Source organism: Sylvia atricapilla, chromosome 3, assembly GCF_009819655.1.
Source record: "Sylvia atricapilla isolate bSylAtr1 chromosome 3, bSylAtr1.pri, whole genome shotgun sequence".
NCBI lineage: Eukaryota > Metazoa > Chordata > Aves > Passeriformes > Sylviidae > Sylvia > Sylvia atricapilla.
Window position 1 is genome coordinate 88,449,915 of NC_089142.1, and position 20,855 is coordinate 88,470,769.

At 38.3% G+C, this 20,855-nt stretch overlaps 1 protein-coding gene across 1 annotated transcript in view; it reads left to right on the top strand.

The window, feature by feature from the left end:
* The window catches only part of THADA (THADA armadillo repeat containing), a 148,837-nt gene that overhangs the window by 68,720 nt on the left and 59,262 nt on the right, over positions 1-20,855 (top strand). The gene's annotated exons all lie outside the window — the stretch shown is intronic.

Below are 20,855 nucleotides of genomic sequence, written 5' to 3' on the forward strand. Positions count from 1 at the left end.
GTCAGCAATCAGCAGTCATTTGCTCTTCACAATTTGTTATGCATAATATTCAAACTTGCTCCAAACTTGAATTTTTATACACAAAATTCTGTGGTGTTAGAGCAACCAGCTGATTCAAAGTGTGTGTTTCTGTGTGTGTGGTTGATTTTTCCTTATTTGTTTGTTTTTGTGATCACTAATTCAAACAGTTGTTAGGCATATGAATGCAAAGTCTCATGCAAGGAATGTTGTTTTGAGATTTTGAACCTTTTTTGTTTAGTTTTTGAAGCAAGCAACACTTGCATCGTAAATCTAAAGAACAGAATGAGTCACATTGACTCAGTTGCATGTGACAGAAGTTAGACTTATAGGAGAGACTTGGCTTTGTAATTCTTTACATTATTTAACATTAATTTTAAAAATTAACTTCCTACTGACTTGATTATGTCAAGAGCATGTCAGTTACTTTTCAGGGAAGAGCAAGATCTTACAGAACTAAATCCATCTCTCTGAAAATTCTTTAAAATGAAAGAATAATGAGGCCTTGTATTAAAAAATACTAATATGATTAAAATACTTGCATGATTGCATGGTGGGGTTTTCTGTACGCGACTTCTCTTGTAGAATCATGGAATTGTTTGGGTTGGAAGAGAACTTAAAGATAAGGTTCCAACCCCCCTGCCCTAGGCAGTGACACTTTCTTCTACACCAGGTTGATCAGAGACCCATCTAGCCTGTCCTTGAATACTATGAAAGTCATATACTCTTTTTCCTGGAGCTTATTGAATGCATCAAGGTTTGTGCAATGGTAGAAATTTAAATTATCTGTATCAACTCTTTGGATATGCTGATTCTTTAAATCTTGATGAAGAGCTGGAAGAAGTGATTTAAAGATGAAATAATTGATTTAAAGGATAGTTGGAGCCGCCTTTAGAGCAGCAAGAAAATTAGGACAAGAACTCAACCTTACAAGAGTCATACTGGGTCCTGTAAAGATTTGTCTGAGTCAGGGTGCTCCCTCCAGCAAGGACTGATAGCACAAGCCTAAGAAAAAGAGGAAAGCAGACAAAGCAGCTGGAGAAACATCTGCATGTGCTGTCTTAGCTTCCAGCACTTTTGAGCCAAAGATGTATGGATGTGGCTTTTTGGAAGATAAAAATTCAGTACATGGTTGTACTAATGAAAAGCAGCAATTCATGATAAAAACATTAATATGCTAGGTAGTTTAATTATCTGGCAGAGTTGTATTAAGACAAGGTTGTTGATGAAAGTAATGAAAATAGAGTCTGCCTTATGAATGCAGATGCCTCTTTCCTTCCTTTGAGAGGAGGAGGATTTTAGCTGAAATGGCTCTAAAGGAAGGTCAAGCTTTAGGTATTTCAGATTGTGATCACTCTTATGTTTTATGAGTTTAATACTTGAATACTTACTCAGAGGACTAACTAGAGTTTAAATAATTTGAAAATAAAGCAGAGCAGAATGATGCCAGAAGGAGAACTCACAGACAGTCACTGGACCTTCATTTATTGAACTGAATAGGTTATAAAACCCCACAGACTCCAGTGACTAGGGTATGAGAATATAAGGAGACAAGTCAAATACGTTTTGAAGGTCATTCTTGGATGCTGTTCCTTTTTGCTGGGTGAGAGAGAGAGGTGTACTATTTATTATATTCACCTAAAAATCCATAGTTTGAATTAGCAGCAGTGTTGTCAAATGACCATATTTTTTTCCTTGTTTTGTTTTGAAGACAGAGGATCTCTACTTTCAGAGACAATGAATGGGAAACTAATGTATTGTTTACTTGGCTTTATTCAGTAGCCTAGAAACATTGTCTGTGGTGAATTATATTTTATTTGTCTTGGCAGTAAAGTTTGAAGTGTAGCAATTCAATGTTAGCTTATAAAAACTCAATATAGTAAACAAAGCTTACATTATCTACTGATCAAAGAAATAAACCTGCTAAAATAAAATGTTTTCCAGTGAAACTTCCTTTCAGCTGTTTCTTTTCTAACCTCAGTCTTTAGTGTTCAAGATAAGCCTTACTTTTAAGATTAGTACAAACAGAAAAGAAATACTGATGTCAAGTTGGAAACATTCACTTATATGGAGCTGGCAATAACAGAACAGTTGTCTCATTTCTTTGTTGTAAATTTGTATTGACTGTTACGTAAGGGTACACTGATATAGGGAGACAGCAAGCATTTGAGAATGTGATTTGTATCTATGAATGCAACAGAAATGCAGCTGAGTTCCAGGAATGGGAGGAGGCAGTCTCTGAAAGAGAGTCATTGATGAGATTTTGCCAGTGGTTTTCTTTCAGCTGTTTTTTTTAATTAAAAAAAACAAACCGGGAAAAAGACATGTAATCTGACTGATCAACTTGGCAGCCCTGCTAGTTGTACACTGCTTTGAAGTTGCTTTAACTGTAATTAGTAATGCTCCCAAATACTGTCTCTGACTTCCTAAGACATGTCACCACTTTTCAAAAGGACATAGATGTACACAGCTCTTACAACTCTGTTAGGTCTTTCCAGTTTCTGCATTATTATTGAGTTCCTTCCTACAGCAACTAAGGACAGGTAAAGATGCTGTTGTTGTAAACCTTGTGGGGTCACATCTTTCTAAAAAAAAAGTAGAAAAAAAAAAAGTAGCATGGTTTAATACAAAATGAGCAACATTCATCAGTCAGTGCAAACAACTGCTGTTTTATTTGAGAGGTAACTGTAATAATGATTACTCTGGGTTGTGCCAGGTAAAGCATGTCAGTTGCCCCTCTGTACAGGCAGAGAGATGCCTTGATGCCACTGCTTCCCTCTCTCCCATACCCTGGATTTTGACACTTGTTCCTCTGGTTATGGTGAGCAGTTGCTTTGCAGATGTTTTGGCCTTCCTGTTCTGGTGCACCTTGTTCCACTACTTTATGGATAAAAGCTCCTGCAATCCTGCTAGCAGAGGTTTTGGGTGCCCTGTGTGTGTGGCCATTTGAGGTACCCTGCGTAGTATTCAGTTACAGCCATCCATACATCCACACAACCTGGCTTCTCTAGTTGTGCTTGTGAATAATTGTGCAGTGACTGAAAACACTACCTATGAATGTGGTTAAATAAAACAACTTTGATTAGATGTTAACAAAGAGAAATCCTCTAAATAGGTACAGTTTTCACAGTGGATGCATTATTTTGTCTTTAAATGATGGACATGTGAGAAACAACTCAGCACAGTGTTTTACTTTTCATTACTGAAGTCTTGCTGAAGAGAGTTGAACTATTCTAGGCACTGGCTGAATAATTTGATTTAGACCTCCCAGAACAACAACTGAACTGTTGTGAAGTGTGATTTTTTAAGTGTTCCATTCTGTGCATATTTCTTGCACCTGTTTCGTATTATGAATCTATAAGTATCCCTCATGATTAGTCAGGAAAGCAATCCTATCACTCTGTCACTGGCAGAGGATGTTTTTACAGTTGGGAAGGCAAAAGCTGAAACTTGTAAAGCTTACCAAAGATATAATATCCTCCTAGGTGGTACAGTGGATTAATTTAGTCCTCCATGGAGTTCATTTTTCAACTCCAAAGACATGTTTTCCATCCAACCCGCATAGGGTTTTTTCACTTTCCTTTTGATCTAAGAATCATGTCTTCAAAACTTTCAGAGCCAAAAGAAGGACAACCCTGAGTACACTTTCTGGATATACTCTTAAAAGTACCCATCCATGATAAGTTCTGACTGCTTGAGGATGTATGAAAAATACTGACATACAGTGAGGCCTTTTTATTATTCTCTGTGTTTTCAAAAGTTCAGGCTATAGTGAAAATAAGGGAAGGTGACTTCTGTGGGTTTTGGAAGCTCTCTTAGCCTGTTTACAAAAGAGAAGAATATCCTCCATTAAAGGAAGAGAAGGCTGGGAAAATGGGCTTTCAAAAGAAATGCTGGGTGGAAGAACCAAATGAAGTATGAGTGTTTTTAAGTGGATAACTACTCAGTGAGGACTTACCAATGTTAAAGACCAGGATGCAAGAATCTTGAATAGTGGAACAAAAAAATGAAAAGAAAGAAAGGAGGGAAAACCTAGTAACCTAAGCAAGTGAGACAAACCAAAACAAGAATAAGACATGTTTCCAGTGCGTGAAAATAGATACCAAGAGTGTTAATGCATCAAATCACATAGTGTGCTTTCTGTCTTAACCAATTTAATGCACGTTAATTGTTTTGGATTTTTTAAATGTTTGTATGTCACAGGCATTTCTTGCAGTAGGGTTTCTTACTGCCTTTTCTTTTCTTTTCTTTCCTTTAAATATAAATATACAAAAATACCACCATTTTTGAAGCAGTTATTGTTGTGGTAAAATTTTCAAAGAATATTTTTCATATGGCTGTTTGACTTAAAGTGTGGGGTTTTTTTTTATACTGAGGCTCTAAAGGACTGAATTTGAGCTTGAATATACTCTGTACATGTGTTCCTCTGGTTTTGTTCCTCCAGTGCTGTTTGTGCATCGGCCAGAAAGAATGATAAATGGATACCCAGGTGTAGGTGTACAGAGATTTGACAGACATAAAGAAAGTACATGGAACAGAAAGTTTATGTGGATGTGTGATTAACAAGGAGAAGCTGTGTTATAGTTGTACCTAGTGGTGGAGAGTTTATTTGGAGGAGCAGGAGTGGTGCCTGGTGGTAAGGGTCTGTCTGTATGCTTTGCTTTTAGGTTAGGGGCAGTGTGAGGAGCGAAGGTCTACTGAAGCACAGTTTGTGCACAGCATTGTCTAGTACACCATGCTACCAGTTCTGGGGCATTTCTGCAAAAATCCTCAACTAAAAGCCTGAGACACTAAACTGGGAGGAGCTGTCAACTCCCTTGAGGGCAGAGAGGCCCTGCAGAGAGACCTCAACAAATTAGAGAGGTGGGCAACCACCAACTCTATGAAGTTTAACAATAACAAGTGCCCAATTCTGCATTTGGGATGGGGCAGCCCTGGTTGTGTGTATAGACTGGGAAATGAGAAGTTGGAGAACAGCTCCATGGAAAGGGTCATTGGGGTTCTGGTTGATGGCAAGGGGAATATGAGCCAGCAGTGCCCTGGCAGCCAGGAGGACCAACCCTGTCATGGGGGGCATCAGGCACAGCATGGCGAGCTGGGCAAGGGAGAGGATTGTCCTGCTCTACTTTGCACTGGGACAGCCTCACCTTGAATATTGCATGCTGTTCTGGGTGACACAAAATAAGAAAGACATGAAATGGTTAGGGAGTGTCCAGGGGAGGTCCATGAGGTTGATGAAGGGCCTTGAGGGGAAGCTGTGTGAGGAATGACTAAGGGCACTTGGTCTGTGCAGGCTGGGGAAGAGGAGACTGAGGGGAGACCTCATTGCGGTGTGCAGCTTTCTTGTGAGGGGAGGAGGAGGAGCAGCTACTGGCCTCTTTACTCTTGTGACCAGGAATCAAGGAAACAGCAGGCTGAGTTGGGAGAGGTTTCGGTTGGATATCCGGAAAACAGCAGAGTGTGGCCAAGTGCTGGAACAGACGCTGCGGAGAATGGTCACAGCAGCAGCCTGACAGAGTTCAGGAAGCCTTTGGACAGTGCTCTCAAGCACTTGGTGTGCACTCTCTCTTGGGGATGGTCCTGTGCAAGGCCAGAAGTGATAATAATGTGTATTCTAAATTGAATGATGAAAAATGTGTCTTCCAGTGGAGCTGCAGGCAGCTCTTGAACTTGTAGTATCTGGCAGAGTCTTCCTTAGGTGCTGGAAACAGCCTAGGTGTGGTCTAACTACAGAAGAGAGCAAGGGGAGATGCTGAGAGGGTGAGGGATGCTTCTAAACTTATCACCTGTCAAGATCCCCCCTTTTCTCCTACTACTTCATAAAAGGTGCCAGTTGTCTTTGGATCATCAGAGTCTCCTTGATGTTTGGGAGTGTGGTAACCTCCCCCAGAGCTTTAAGCAACCAAAGAATTAATAAGATTTCTGAAGGAATGATAAGCAGCAGGTGCTTCTATTCTGCCCTCCCTAATTCCTTCTCAAGCTTGTGCCTCTGTTATCTCTATCCTGTTTCCTGTGGCACCCTCACTATCAACTCCCTCTCCTCAGCTCTTATTTCAGATGTTTGCTCCTTTTTATCTCTGTTTTGGACCTCATCTTCTCTTACAGAATAGCTGCTGTTGTGGTATTTTGTTGCTTATTGCACTGAAGTAATTATCATGCTGTCAGAAATGCAGACCAAATATATATGTATATTGATTTTATTTGGAAGTGTAAACTCCAGATTCAGTACATCTTCACATCTGCAATGGATGTCTCAATCTCTATTTGGCAGGTAACCTCTGCTGGTTGTAGTTTTTGTTGTGAAAAATAAGCAATAGTTATTAATTTTTTCCCTCAAATATACACAGGTATTTTCAAAGCTGCAGAAAGGTCTTTGTGACAGAAGGCACATTGTGTTGGGAAATCTTTGAATCTTGAAAATCTGATCCATCCTTTTTTGGTACAAAGGCATAAACAGTATTATACCTTCCTTTTCACTTTGAGAAATCACAAATTCAACACTAAAACATCTGACATAAATGAAAGAAATTGAGTATTTATATTTCATACTGAGTTTTACTTGAGTATGATCAATTCTCTAAGCACCTTTTCTTCCTTTCACCAGTCCAAATGCATGCATTTGCTTAGCTTTATAATATTAAATTTATAGTCTTAAAACAGAAAAAAATTAAGGTAGGAAAAGCCAGCTTCTCTCGGTCCCTACCAAACACTTCTATAGCAAACAAAACACCTGTTATGTGCTCATCTCACATTGGTAATGTGCAGAAAATCTTTCATTTATTCTTCCAAGTTTCTGTCCATCTTGTTCCATTGGTGAAACAGACACTGCTGGCAAACGGAACAGGAAATGTAAAGGGCACAATTATTTTTTTCTCACAGAAAATATAGGTGGGGCCATGCTTGAGTGCATGCTTGATTTTTTTTGTACGTTTTGAATTATTTTGTGCCATAAGAAATAACTAGGTAGAGCCTTCACTCTTTGGAATGAAGTCATTTTTGAACCCAAACCAAGTCAAGACAAAGAAGAAAGGTTAAATCACATGCTACATGCTTAATACTTTTTAGGTTATTATGTTAATTGAAAAGTAAGCAATATCAGCATAAAATGTGTGTGCTGTGGTGATTCTTCTGTTTTCCCATTTAGTAAATACTACCCATTTCCAAAAAAAGCCTCAGGAAGATGTAGAGATGGACATAGGAACACTCTAAAAGACTTCACATATACACCCTATTGCCAGATTTTTGTTAGACTTTGTTATTTCCTGATGTAACATCTAATAAAAAACATACACACACAGAGCATATCCTGCTTTGCAGCATAAAACTGCAGCCCACAGAAAACCCTGAAGCATTTCAAAAGGAATAGACTTGGTGTCATCACCTCAGGGTACCATTTTCTTATGGGAGTCTTGTTCAGCACATGGGATTTCAAACATCCATGGCGATATTAGTATGAAAAGTGGCCATAGATAAAATGAAATGCATCAAGGGCTTTCACCAACAGAAACACTTCTTTTAAAATTTTGCTGGTTTGAGACAATAATTGTCAATTATATTTCTGAATTATCAATTGTAAGCTGTTACTGTAAAATTTATCAAAATAAAATAAGTTCATAGATATTAGGACGTGAAGAGGGAATATGGTTCTGACCGTAGTTTTTTTCTCTTGGATTACTGTGCGATAATTGGAAACATGTAAAAATTGTATTGCAGCATCCAGGATCTTCAGTTGTTGGAAGTGAAAAAAAGCTTATGAAAGCCAAATGACCTTTTTATCTTTAACTTTAGTTAAAGTTTAGTTGTAGTTTTGAAATATACACAATAGAGTATCTTGGTACTCAGTGATCACTGGGGAGTAAAAAAGTGCTATCTTTGAAACATCACACTGCCTTTAGCAATAAAAGGAGAATATTGTTTTCTGTAAAAAAACAGGAAGTGTTGATAAAAGTGGTAGAGACACAGTATTAAAGAAGGAAATATAACTACAAAGTAATGTAGCTCTTAGAGTTGTTTCAATTTCATAATTTTTCATTTTTCTGAAAAGATCTATTGTGCTTATAGAGAAGAAAAAATTGTTTAAGTTAGTCTTTCAGACAGATACATTGAATATATAGCATTGTCATTTAATCCAATTTGACACAAGAGTTAATAGTTCTATTGACATTTAAAGCTGTTTTCAGTCTTGTGTAATGTGGTACTTTGTGAACAGTTGGAGAAGTTAATTTCCTGTAAAGTTGAATTTTTTAAGTTCTGTGATCACATGGTCCAGATAAATGAGCTCATCCTAAATATTTCCTAAGTCAGGTTGCAAATGTTCCCAAACTTGGCATGTCCAGCTCTCAAATGATTACAGCAGTAACTTCTTGGGTATTTTACTTTCAGAGTGCAGTAGGCTATTAGATTTCCTCAGAAAGGGAGATGTTTCTTCCATCAGCTCTTGGACTACTTGAGTCTTGCTAATGTTTTTCCATCAGCCTTTTCTTTTCAGAGAAATTCATGTTCCATCTGTATGTTGTCTTTTAATTCAGTTTTGTATCAGTGATATTTATAAAGATTGGATAGGACAACAGGAAGAAAAGCCTGGAAGTCAGTCATATATTTTTGCATTCAGTCATGACCAAGGCTTATAATGGGATTATCGACATTAAAAATCTCTGGGGTTTTACCCTGACGACTTTGTTAAATAAAATTAGAGCACCATGATTATGCACCACAGAAATCCTCAGAACAGTTTGCAGTGCTGCAATTATAGAAGTATAAAGCACTTTGGAGGTGTCCCTGGATGATGCCATTCATTTGCGGTGCTGTGAGCAGGAGGTGTTGTCACAAAACTGAATTAGACAAACTTGATTTGTGTCCTTTTCTTTAATTAGCCTGGTTTCTTGTGAATAAAATGGGTTGTTTTGGTTGACAAGTATGAAATTTTCACAGGTTGTTCAGTAACTAAAACTAAGGTGATAAATTTGAGGATTTTTTTTTTCATTTCTTTCATGGTTTATAATCCAAAACATTCATATTCAGTGTTGCTACTGTATTGTAAACAGTGCTGTCTGTAGGGCATCTCTTCACTGTTTTATGTAGTGAAAACTCTACTGTCACCAGTAAGTATTTTATTTCTACCTTTTAACTTGTTCAACAGAGAGCTTTTACTCTGTTGTTGTTTTTAACTAGAAGAGAGCTCATCCTCCTTAACATCAAATAAATAAATTTATAAATAAGTGGGCTCCCCCTTTACAGCTAGTTGGTAATTTTAATGTGTTGTAAAGCCAACAAGAGTCATCAAGTGCACAGAAAATGCATAATGTGTTTGGAGAGGAGAGGAGGAAACTTGGTTTTAAATAAAGTTATTTTGTTTCAGCAAGTGCAGTTAAAACATGGAGTTTTAGTAGACTCTTAAGCTACCTTTGTGGATTCCCTAACTTCTGACATGTTGTTGCTAGTTCATTTTGTTGTCTTTCTTTGCCAAATTGAAATATTCATAGAGTTCGAGTTTATTTGAAGCAGTCATACTTCGTACTGTTATATGTGCTTTATTGTAGCTTTAGCTCTGTAGTAAATTTTACTGCTTAAAACAAAAAATATGGAGCTTTATGGGATGAGTCTACAACATAAACTTTCAATCCCCAGCATAATTCGTTGATAACCAGTGAGTACTTTGTGATCAGGATTGAGGACAGGGTATGGAACAGGTGCCTCTATAAAAATGGTGATGAGGGAGATGCACACAAGATCTGTGTGCTGAGGAGCCATTCAGTGTGTGGCACCTCTTACCTGCTTTGTATCAAAGATTAGGAACAGAGTACTGGAAACATCAGGGAGCCTAGCGGTGCCTTCCACTCATTTCTGGTCTGCCAAATTCACTGTGCAGTGGCTTGAAACCGCAAGCTCTCCCTGGAATCTGGTTTAGTTTATGCAAAGGTAGTAAAATAAAGTGTTTAATCTGTTGACTAAAGAAACTGTTGATTTTAGTGGGTGATTTTGCAATTGCAGCCACTGGTAAAATACGGAAGCAAAAGGACATATCCTGTAGAGTGGTGGGTGGAGGTGAACACAAGCACGACCAGATTGGTACTGATTGCGGAGGGATAACTCAGTGAAGAACCCATTGAGATACTCTTACCACTTGTGTTTGGTGTTTACTTGAATGAAAAAGGGTGTGAAGTATCCTAATAGTCCGTTCCATCACTCATGTAGGGTGGTTTTCAGCTGCCTTGGGCCAATCTGGCGCTTAGTGAAATGGGTGATTAGTTGCTGTTCTCACTGCTGGTTTTGAGGCTCTAATGCCCCACAGGATTTATGTAGGCTCATGACCCGCAAACAGCCTGTGCACAGCAGTCCACGTGCAGCTAGTCCTCTGGCTGCTGGGCGTTGCAGCTGCCACAGATCAGCTAGTGGTCCTCTTGGAGCCATTTCAGCAAAAACAGATAAGATTTAAATATTTGGATGTTATTTAAATATTCCAATTTCAATGTCAGGCCTCTGCTAACCTAACTGGTGTGACTGAAGGGAATGGGGCACTTGCTTTCGTTAGAAACCTGGGTAGGATGTTTGAAATTGTCAAACTTCAGCAGGATGTGGTGTCGAAAATGTGGTGGGCATGGTAACATTTGCCACTAGCACCAGCATGTTCAGAAGGCAACAACTTCTGTGCAGTTCAATATCCAAAGCTGAGTAGAGGGTTAAGTGGCTTTAAAAAGCTGTTCATAGAGACCATGGGACAGCTGTACTCCTCTGGGATACTAAAATCAAAGGCAAGCATGTGCGAATGTTGGAGAAGGTGTTGCCCTTGAGTTAGGGCAAGTGTTGGAAGACCTTACTTTTCAAAAAATCTTTTCTGACATAAAAACTGTTGCTGTTGACATTCCCTTATGTCAAAGCCACATCAACTGCATGCAAGTGGAAGAGAGAAGGGAGAAAAATAACAATAAAGAACAGATCTTCCTGACCAGCTTCTAATTCCTCTGAAGAGAAGACCCCCAGGAGCTATCATCATTTTATTCTGGATATTTTCTGTTCCTGGTGAATTCACAAAGGCAGTGTTCATCTGCTGTGGTGCTGCTGATTGTAAAACAAAGTGCATGGTCTTCCTAGAGCTTAGAAAATGTTTGATAGTCTTGAGTTTGGCACTTACTGCAATAGCGTAGGATGCTTGTTTGTCTGAGGAAAAAATCCACAAGGCAATGAAGCATTGTCACTAATTAAAATCAGAAGGAATACTTGAGCCGTTTGGGGGAGGTGTAATCAGCTGACTAGGGAGATTAAACTTTGGGAACAAAAGGCAAATACATTGCAGGTAGAATTCCAAATGTTCAAAGCAGAGATGAAAAATTCATTAATGTTGCTCTCTGATTATGCAGTTAGCCCTTTCTTTGCCCTTAAGTTTACCTTGGCTGGGGCACTTGCAGTTAAATGGCACTGTGGAAATTACTGGAAAACATTAACATTAACTTGTTATTGTAAGCTGACATCATGCTGAGCCTGATGGGAAGTGAAAATTTATAAATAGCTTGTCCATATGTGTAAGGCAAAAATCTGCTGATCTTCAGCAGTAGCATGATTCATGTATTTGCTGTAGTTTAAACTTTATCGTGAGTTTTCTTTCTGTGTTTCTATGAGCTTCATAGTTTCAAAAACTTCAGGAAGATCAGTGGTCCAAAACTGACGGAACTGAGGAAATACTGTTGATATTTTCCGTGCAGTTTTGGTTGTACAATCTGTGTCACGTGAAACCTACTGACACGTAGGTATTCTTCCCTCTGTGTTTTCTGAAGAGCCAAGTGCTTCCAAAAAAATATGCTTAAAGCATAATTTTGGCTTTTTTTTTTCTCCCCCATAAATTCTTATGCACATGCCTACTGTCTATGAACTGGAACTTACAGATCTGGATTGTCTGTCTCTGAGATGCATCCGTTATATATTTCAAATTAATCACTTAATCTTTGTTTCCTTGCCTCCAAGACTTTATTCTATAATCTTTTATAATATGGGACTGGGGGGGTCATATTGAGAAACAATATGTGATTACATAAGTAAAAGCTTTATTTCTACATCATTCACAGAAAATAAGTAAAGAGATGTTGTGTTTCAGGAAGCCAGTCCTCTTCCCTCTCAGATGATCTTCCTTTTGGAAAGTGGCTTTGTCCACATATACCTAGGGTGAAGAGTGCTGCCATGTAGTCTGGTGGGATAGAAAATGCAGGAGGGCTGTTGAGACTGTCTTTTTTCTCACATGTTACAGCTAAGTGGGATCCTCTCATACAAATTAATTTCCAGATGTTACTGTAATAAAAAGAAGAATGAAGAGTTTGCATTAAATGCATCTTTCTTTTAACAGTTGTCTTATGTACTACCCTTGTAAAGCTGAGCTCATTATTAATGTTTACACTTGGAATTCAGTATAATTTATCTGCAGGTTAAGCCCACCCATCAGCTCTGCTGTCTAGACATAAAGTCACTTTTATTGCATGTTTCAGTTGTATGTTGTCTTTTATAGGGGTAATTTTGACAGAAGAAAATTCTTATGAGTTCTACTTTCATTCAGCTGTGTTGCTCTGTGTCAGAAGCATTTGGCATTGGAGCTGGGGGTCTGGGCACCAACATGGACAGTGTTGGATGGATCTGTATAGCTGTAACCCCCAGTGTTCCCCTGGTTACCTGCATCTAACTGTGAGAATTTTCTTTAAGGGAGAGAGATTTGCCCTATAGTATGCACTCAGAGAGGTGCAGCAATCCCTGCCGTGGAAGAGCAGTTAATCTTACCTAAATTCAGCAGGCTTTGAAATGTTGGCTTAGAGTTCAAACAAAAGAGTGCAGTTGGTAATATTGAGTTCCTGAGATGCAAATGGGGCCATTAATGGTGGCAAAATTCTTGTAAACAAAAAGCAAGGGAAGTTGATCCTCATGCAGAGACATGTGCAGTCACAGATTGTCTGACAATGTATGAATGGGGAAAAGCTTTCAGAAGCTGTAATACAACCTTGAAAGACATCACCTTTTTTTTTTTTTATTATTACACTGGTTATAGCTAGCTGCACTGGGACTTTTCATGTGTCACATTATTCCTCAGACTTTAAATATACTGAATCTTTTTCTTTTGTTTGAGAGGCAGCTATATATATATATCTGTATGTTTCTCCTCTGTAAGTTTAAAATCATTAGTTGAGAGAAGTAAATAATTTTCTGTAGCTGCAAGCTTTACTTCACTTTATTTTATAATGTGAATTTGGAAACTAAACGCATCAAATTGATTTAGCTTACTTCTAATTATTTTCTCAGCTTGTGTGTTAATGCAGACATTCCTGAGGCAAAAGATCACCTCTGCTGAAACCAGCAGAGCTGTGGGGTCAAGTGGCAGTGTACTTCTGAGCATTCTTGATAAACATGTTCATACTGTGTCTCTTACCATGTCAGCTTCTTTGTATCCGTGGGTAGCTGACAGTATTCCTTCTAATTGTAAATATCACTCAGTAAACAGGAATGTGTGCCTTGGTCTTTTATTTGCATTTTTTTCCTTCATGTGGGCATGCAAAGGAGAGCTGCTACGAAAGACGTAGCCTGGGAAAAAAACAGTTTCAAACTGTTTCACTGCCACCCCTCAAAAAAAACGAAGAGGGAAAAGAAAGCCAGGTGTGTATGTGTGTAGCTTTATATCCTTTGAGGTAGCTGGATTAAGATAGTGATGGGTGGGTTTTTAGGATAGCAGAGTGTAGATTTGGAAGAAGAGACTTCATTGTATCCTTCCTGCTGTTGGTTCTGATCAGAAATACGGGATGAGGACCACTCCCAGCTGCTCCCAGCAGTCTGGTTAGTTCGCTTCTCTAGACTAGGTTTTGGCTACATGCTGTGGGATGATAATAGGGATGTTTGCAGAGAGTGGAAATGCCACCAGCTCCACAGTAGCCTCTTTCTTTTCATCTCTGCTCAGGCTGACTGGTTAGGAGGATGTGTGTGAGACCCAGATTTGCCTTTTCTTTCTTGGACTCATCAGGCAGATTTGCCTTTTCTTAGCCCTGGCTGCCTACTGGGGTTTTCTCTTTGCTCATCAGCCAGTCCTTGTGGTTGGGTTTCTATGCCCAGCACATGTACAGTCAGTTGAATGACAGCTTAAAAAGTATCGTAAATCCTTATGGTAAAAAAGTCCTAATAATGACAAAGTAAGACCTCATTTCTGTGTGAATAGGGAAACCATGTACTTCTAAGAGAAAATTCGGCTGGGTCTTCCAAGTAAAATGAATCTACTGCTTCCTGGCAGCAAAGTTCTCATTGTTTAGTTCACTCCTAGTGAAGATTTTGAGTCACATATGCAAATTTTAGGTTGCAATTCAGTTTTATCCTGACTAAAATAGGAAGAAAAACCTGGAGAAAAACCTAATAAAAATAGTATTGCAAGAATTTTGATCTGTGAAGTTTCCCATTTTTTGGGCTTGTTTTAGGCAAAACCAGGTTTATCTTAAATGTGAAGAACACTTTTTTAATGATGCATGTTTTGTGATATATGTCTGTCACTGAGAAGAAAGCAATTTTGCTATCTTCCAGCATCTTCTAACTTTCATTAGTTATGGCACATCCATAATTTTCAGGTGATTAAATAGCTGTGTTATTCTTGCTGAGTTATAGAGAGTTAACTGGTATTGTTTTTTTATTCATTAATTTAGATTTTTCAAGCCTTTTTTTACTTCTTTATTCAATCAAAACATGCTTGCCTTCATTTTAATCAAAACAACTTTTAATTAATCTATAAACCCAGCTTCATGAATTTTGTCGGATATATTTGGAAGAAGGATTCAAGTGCTATAATTTCTCATTAATAGTAAAGCAAAAGTGTAATTAGATAATGAAATGTGCTGACAAAACAAAGCCAAAATTCTGGAAAAATTGGGTTGTGAGACGACTGTTGCTTTAAAGAAAGAAAAAATATTTTATACAGTTTTCATAAAATTATTTGCAGAAGGAAATAGTTGAATCTCAGACTGAGTTTATTAGTTAATACAAAAATTTAAGGAAGCAGTATCCATGTGCAATCATGTAATGTATCTCTGGCAGAAATAATAATCTGATCTGTTAGTTGTGAAACTACTATTATGTAATGAAAGACTTCTAAGAAAGGAAGTGGTAGGAACAAAGGGAGTGATGGTATAATTGGTATAATAATTTGGTATATCTAAATGATCTAGGACTGTGAAAAGAATGATGGCTTTTCTAACACATTTGTGGATGACAAGAGAATTGCTAAGCATTTGAAATTCCTTTTCAGTATATTGCCATTTCAGTGGGGAAATAAATTCAAAATACTTGCTCTCACCCACAAGCACCAGATAAAAAACTTCTCTCATAATTAAATATACCTCAGGTGAAGAAAATCCTTAATTACTGTAATAGAATTGATCTGTCCTCAAAGTTGCTAAACCTCAGTGTGACGGAGTCTGGGTCATGGGGACACAGAGCCCAGGGTGCCACCAGCAGTGGCTGGTGCAGCACCTTTGTGTCCCGTGGTTCTGGACTCATTTTAAACTCTGCAGTGTGTGGCTGCCTTTGTCTGGGAGATCAGCAGGGACTGCAGGCACCGTGTTCATACCATGCCGTCTGGTGATAAAACAGATTTCTTTCCCACAAATACCAATTCTTAACAGAGCAGGGTGGTAAGCAGGTAGTTATAAACTCTCCCATCTATTTTTGTATGGATATCCTCTTGGAATGATGGTTTTAGTCCCATTGTAATTATCACAGTGGCACTTTTCATCTTTAAGGGAAAAAGGGATTTTTAAGACTTGTTTGGTTTCCCCTGGAACAAATTATTGTAACTTTGAACTTTTTATCATACTTATAAATATGCCTTCACCTGTCACAGCAGCTTGCCAGTTTTTATCTGCATGGTTGTAGTGAAAAAAAAAATTGGACCCGAGTTTCAGAATACAGAGATAACTTGGCAGTTGAATTTATCATAGAAGAAGAATAAAGTTTTATCTGCCTTTAAATGGGAGAAGAAAAGAAAAATTATGTTTGAGGGTTTTTTACTAGCATGTTAATACTCAGGTGAAAGCTTTTGATGGGACTGTTCTGAAAACCCACACGTAGCTTACTAAATCTTCTTACTGTTGCCATTTTGCAGGCCCCCCCCCCTTTTTTTTTTTTTTTTGCTTTCCCATGTTACTTCAACCTTCATAGCTTGGTGAGTGGCATATTTTTGAAGGCTCAGTATTTACACAGTGTTTTCTTTCAGCTGCTGAAACATCTGTATTCTTTGTGTTTTTTTAGGGAGTTAAAGGATACGTGTTGAGAATGTAAAGTTTCGGGTGATGTCAGTTTGGTTTTTTGGTTTGTAGTTTTTTTTCCCCCCAGTAAGCACTGCAATGAACACTGGGAGCATTGTTTCAGTTTTGCACTTAGGAATGTGACTGTTTGTACTGTATACTTAATTTCATCCAAACATAGCTGAGGGCATGCATGAAAAAGTTTTTATTGCTTCGGGTCATCTTAAGGGGGGAGGAAAGCTTGATGTTGCTACTTCACTGAGAAGTGTGCAACTGGATAACCTCCTGTTTCTGGAAAATAAATCTCATTGTTTGAAAAAAGTACTTGGTGCAGGAACATGCTGAAGAATGTGCTTTCTTTCAAATGCAACCATGTGCTCATGTACACCAGGTATCCATACACCTAATTATTGTTTTATGTTGGAAATTAAAAGTTTATTATGAATTTTGGAAGCCTTAGTTCCTCCTATGAAAGTATTGCTAATGCTATAGCAATAGCATAGCATGTTAATTATAATTTGTTAGAAAGTGTGTTATCCTAGTTCAACTTTGTGGCTGTTGAAAGGTTGTGCTGGCTTTGCAGTGTCTGCATGTATGTAGAGAACTCTTGGCACCAAAATAAATTTGCACTAGGTAAATTTTGTGTTTGATACAAGTTTGCCTCTGTCACTACATCACATCATTATTTTAATTGTGTATTTCCCAGCATTTCAAGCTGATATGAAAGCTGCTAAAGATAATGATACGCTGCATATCACATCAAAGTTAGTGTGAAGGAAAAATGTCTCTTTCTGCTTTTTGTGATTTACATTTTTGACTTAGCTGATGTCCAACCATTTAAGTATTCATTGGTCTGGTTTTTTTAAACAATGTGCCTTTTTTTTTTTCACTTAATCATCCAAGATGAACACTCAGAAAATAATGGATGTTATGTCTTAAGGCCTGCATGGGTACAAAGAAAACACTCAACTTTCTCATGTCATGACAGGGCAACAGTGTTGCATCTGAAAGCATGCTGTTGGCTGGGGGATGGATGTGGACAGGGCAGAAAGGTATGTGTGCAGATTGACCAGTGGGGAACCAAGTTGGCTGTTCTTTTTTTGTCTTCATTCCCTTCTCCGCTTTTTCCCCTTTTCTTGAGGCTTCTACAACTGAAAAACCAGGGTGAAACATTGAAAGTACTGGAAGTTGGGAATGGCTGAAGAGCAGAACATGACTTTGTTGACGTGCTGAGTCCTTGGGTTTTGCTCATTAGGATATAGTGTCACAGTTTGGGAGAGTTTGGGGTCTTTTCTGTGTAATTTTGCAGTAAGTAGTCCTCCCATGCAGGTGGTTTTACCTGCAGCAGCGTAGGACATGCTGACTTAGAACCTTGTGGACTGAGTGGTCTCAGGATGATCAGTCAGTGGACACTGCTGCCTGTCATGTGTCCAAGTATCTGGACTTCCCATGGCTTGCACTGTTTCAACAACTCTTGTCCAGGTTGATGGACAGTCTCTGCTGTCCTGTTGGTGTATTATCCTGGCTCCTGAGCAGCCTGCTTAGAGGAGGAAAAGGTTTCTGGGCATCCATGGACTCATTGTCTTTAATGCAGGATTCAACAGAACTACGGTCAATAACTTGTCTCAGTGAAGTGTTATATCTATCAAAAAGAGCCACTGTCAGCCAGTAAATCTTCATAAACCTTCCTCCACAGAAAGTGCAAATTTTTGATAAAACTACCTTTAAAAAAGAAAAAAAAAATCATTAATATATTGCCTTTGTGTAATAAAAAAACAATGCCACGTACACAAGGAACACCATGACCTCACTGCATTTATGTGTGAGGAATTCAGCAAAGGATTTTAAATCATGTAGTATTTTGGACTTGAGGAGAGCCATGCACTGGAAAGCCTGTCTATTTTATTATCTATATCAAACAGCCTCATAAAATTTGCTACCACTTCATGCAGATATTGCTTGGCTTGTAGTGTTAGATCATGGAGGCCAAAGATTGATGTGTCATGTGATGGAAGTGAAGGACTACTGAGGTTCACTTTTACACACTGCTTTTTTGGTTGCCTCTGGTTTTATACAAAGCCTTACATAAAGTAAGGCTTTGTATAAAACATGCTGATCTTAATTGCAATTTCCAGTTTAGCTTAGGCATTCTAAAATCTCATGCTGAGAGAAGAATTTCTTTGTGGGAAAAGCCTTCTAGATGTCTAAAATTTGGTGAGGGTACCTGAATAAAAGTCAGAGGGCTTGCAGTGAAATAACAAGAAAATCAGGATTTTGTGTATATCAGAAAAAGTCAGAACAGGCTGAATTGTAGTTGGATGTTTTCTTTGATGGATGCAAGCACTTTTCAAGAGTTTATCAAAGTCTCATGTGAGTCGCACCTTCTAATTCTACTGTTTAAGTAGGGCTCATGTCCTGTGATTTTTACCATCTGAATAGTTTTGAAAGGATTGGTTCATACAAAGAATTAACTCCAGAGGAGTTTTGGTTGTGTTTTGAGCACTGAATTTCCTACCTGGAGAAATTTAAATCCACCAATTCGACCTCCTTAGTATACACAGTTCTTTGTCTTTCAAAACCTTTACCTTGGACAATCAAACTACTTAGGTTTCCTCTGCCTCAACATGAAAGGCACTTGGAGAGTTATTTTCAGAGCTGAAGAGATTAAATTAATTTAAGCTTCTGGGAAAAAATGTGATAGCCCCTTCATAATTGTGAAACAGATTTTATATTATTGCTTAGAGGTAAATCCATTGTCATTCCTGGAAATGAACACAAGCATGGAAGAATAAAATTGGAAAGGTTAAGGCACTGAACGGTTTTCAATTAGCAGAGGATATAAAAAGCAATGAGAGCTTCTGCATAAATATTATTTTCCATTTTCATTCTTTTTTTTCTGTTGTGCCTCTGACTTAAGAGAGAATAAAGACAAGCCACAAAACATAGAGAAACTATTAGTAGTGGCAGCTTAGTGCATTGGTTTTCATGAAGAAAATGAGTAGGTAAACCATTTCAATAATCAAACTTGGACAGGCAATAACAGACTAAAGGAGAGGATTCAAAGTAGACATCTCTGGTGACACTTTGAAGTGTTTGCAAGCTTGCACTTCTGCGAAGTGTTTTGTAGAAAAAGATCAAGTTGCAAAAAGATCTTGGAAAGGCCATCTTAGAAAGATGCTATAAACAAAGTGATGTTCAGAAGATTAAAAAAAAAAAACAACAGACAAGCTACTTCTCCAGGATGTGTCTTGCCCACAGAGCACCTGCTAACAAAGGGAGACAGGAGTTTATTTCATTGTTCCTGTCAAAGGGCCCCAGTGGGATCTCTGTGCTTAATAAGTGCCTCACTAGGAAAAAATCTGGACTGACTGAATAGTGTCCAGAGAACAGTTGTTTGCCATGAGGGCAGTGGTGAGAGCAGACAGGAACACTTTACCTCAAGAGCTTGGATTTTGAGGGTGGAAGACCTAGAGGAGGTTGCATTCTGCTTTCTTGGCTGTTTTCAGGATTAGGACAGTTAGGCATTTGTTTTATCAAAGAATGTTTAGACCCTGCCTCAGTGTTTGTATGGATTAGATAGTCTCTTGACATCTCTTCTGTTTCTGTGCTTATTTGAACTGACTGCAGCTGTTTTTCCACTTGAATGATTTCACAGAAAATAACCCAGATGAAATTGTGTCAAGTTAATGCTATGTGGCAGTGCTTGTGTTTCCAAAACAAGCAAACAAACAAAAAAAATATAACCCCCGGAGCAAATGACAGCTGGAATGTGGAAAATCAAGATCTGGGATCTAAAAATGTGGATACAAAGGTTTTTCTTTTCCCAAAGTGAAGTGAAGGCCCCAGCTTCATCCATTAGTCATTAAATTGTCACTTTGCAAGTATGAAATGCTAATGCTCTCACATGTCAAGAGCGTTTCTATATAAAATGCTCACAATATGTATTTTCAGAAATGGTTTGATAATGCCTCTTAAGGTTCCTAAATTCTAGACATGGTCAGTTTCAGTAAAAAATGGGGGTGAACTTTTTCAATTTGTGTAGAAGCTGTTTCTGTAAATGTAACTTAGCTGTGTAAGTGAACAGTATTTCCAATTTTGAGGCTGTAAGACAAAATTCTTTATGCTGAGTAAGATCTTTTCTCTACCACATGCAGGATGGACACTACAGGGGCTGGGCTTGGAGATCCCCTCTTCACTGTGCAGTTGTTATCAGCTTTCTTATGCTACCCAATATTTTCATTTCATGCTTAAATAGCTGTACTTTTTTTAACAAATTTTTTTCTTAACACTTTTTGGTGTATTCAGTGCTACTTGGAAAAAACGGTTTTTAAATAGCAACGAGGCTATCTGAGTACATTTTTTGTTTCAGCTGTCTGAACAGAAAGCTACAGGTCTTGACTTTCTGTTCTGGTACCTTGAACTCTTTCCTTCATCAAAGCTTGGATGTGTCTGTTAGGCTTTTACATGAAACTCTGGAGGAGAAAATGTAGAACCCCAGTGCAGGAGTTCAATCCTCAGAAAGGGAAAGTGTAAGCATCTCCTTGCTCTGTGAAACCCAGCTGGGCACAGTGTTTGACTGGGACCTGG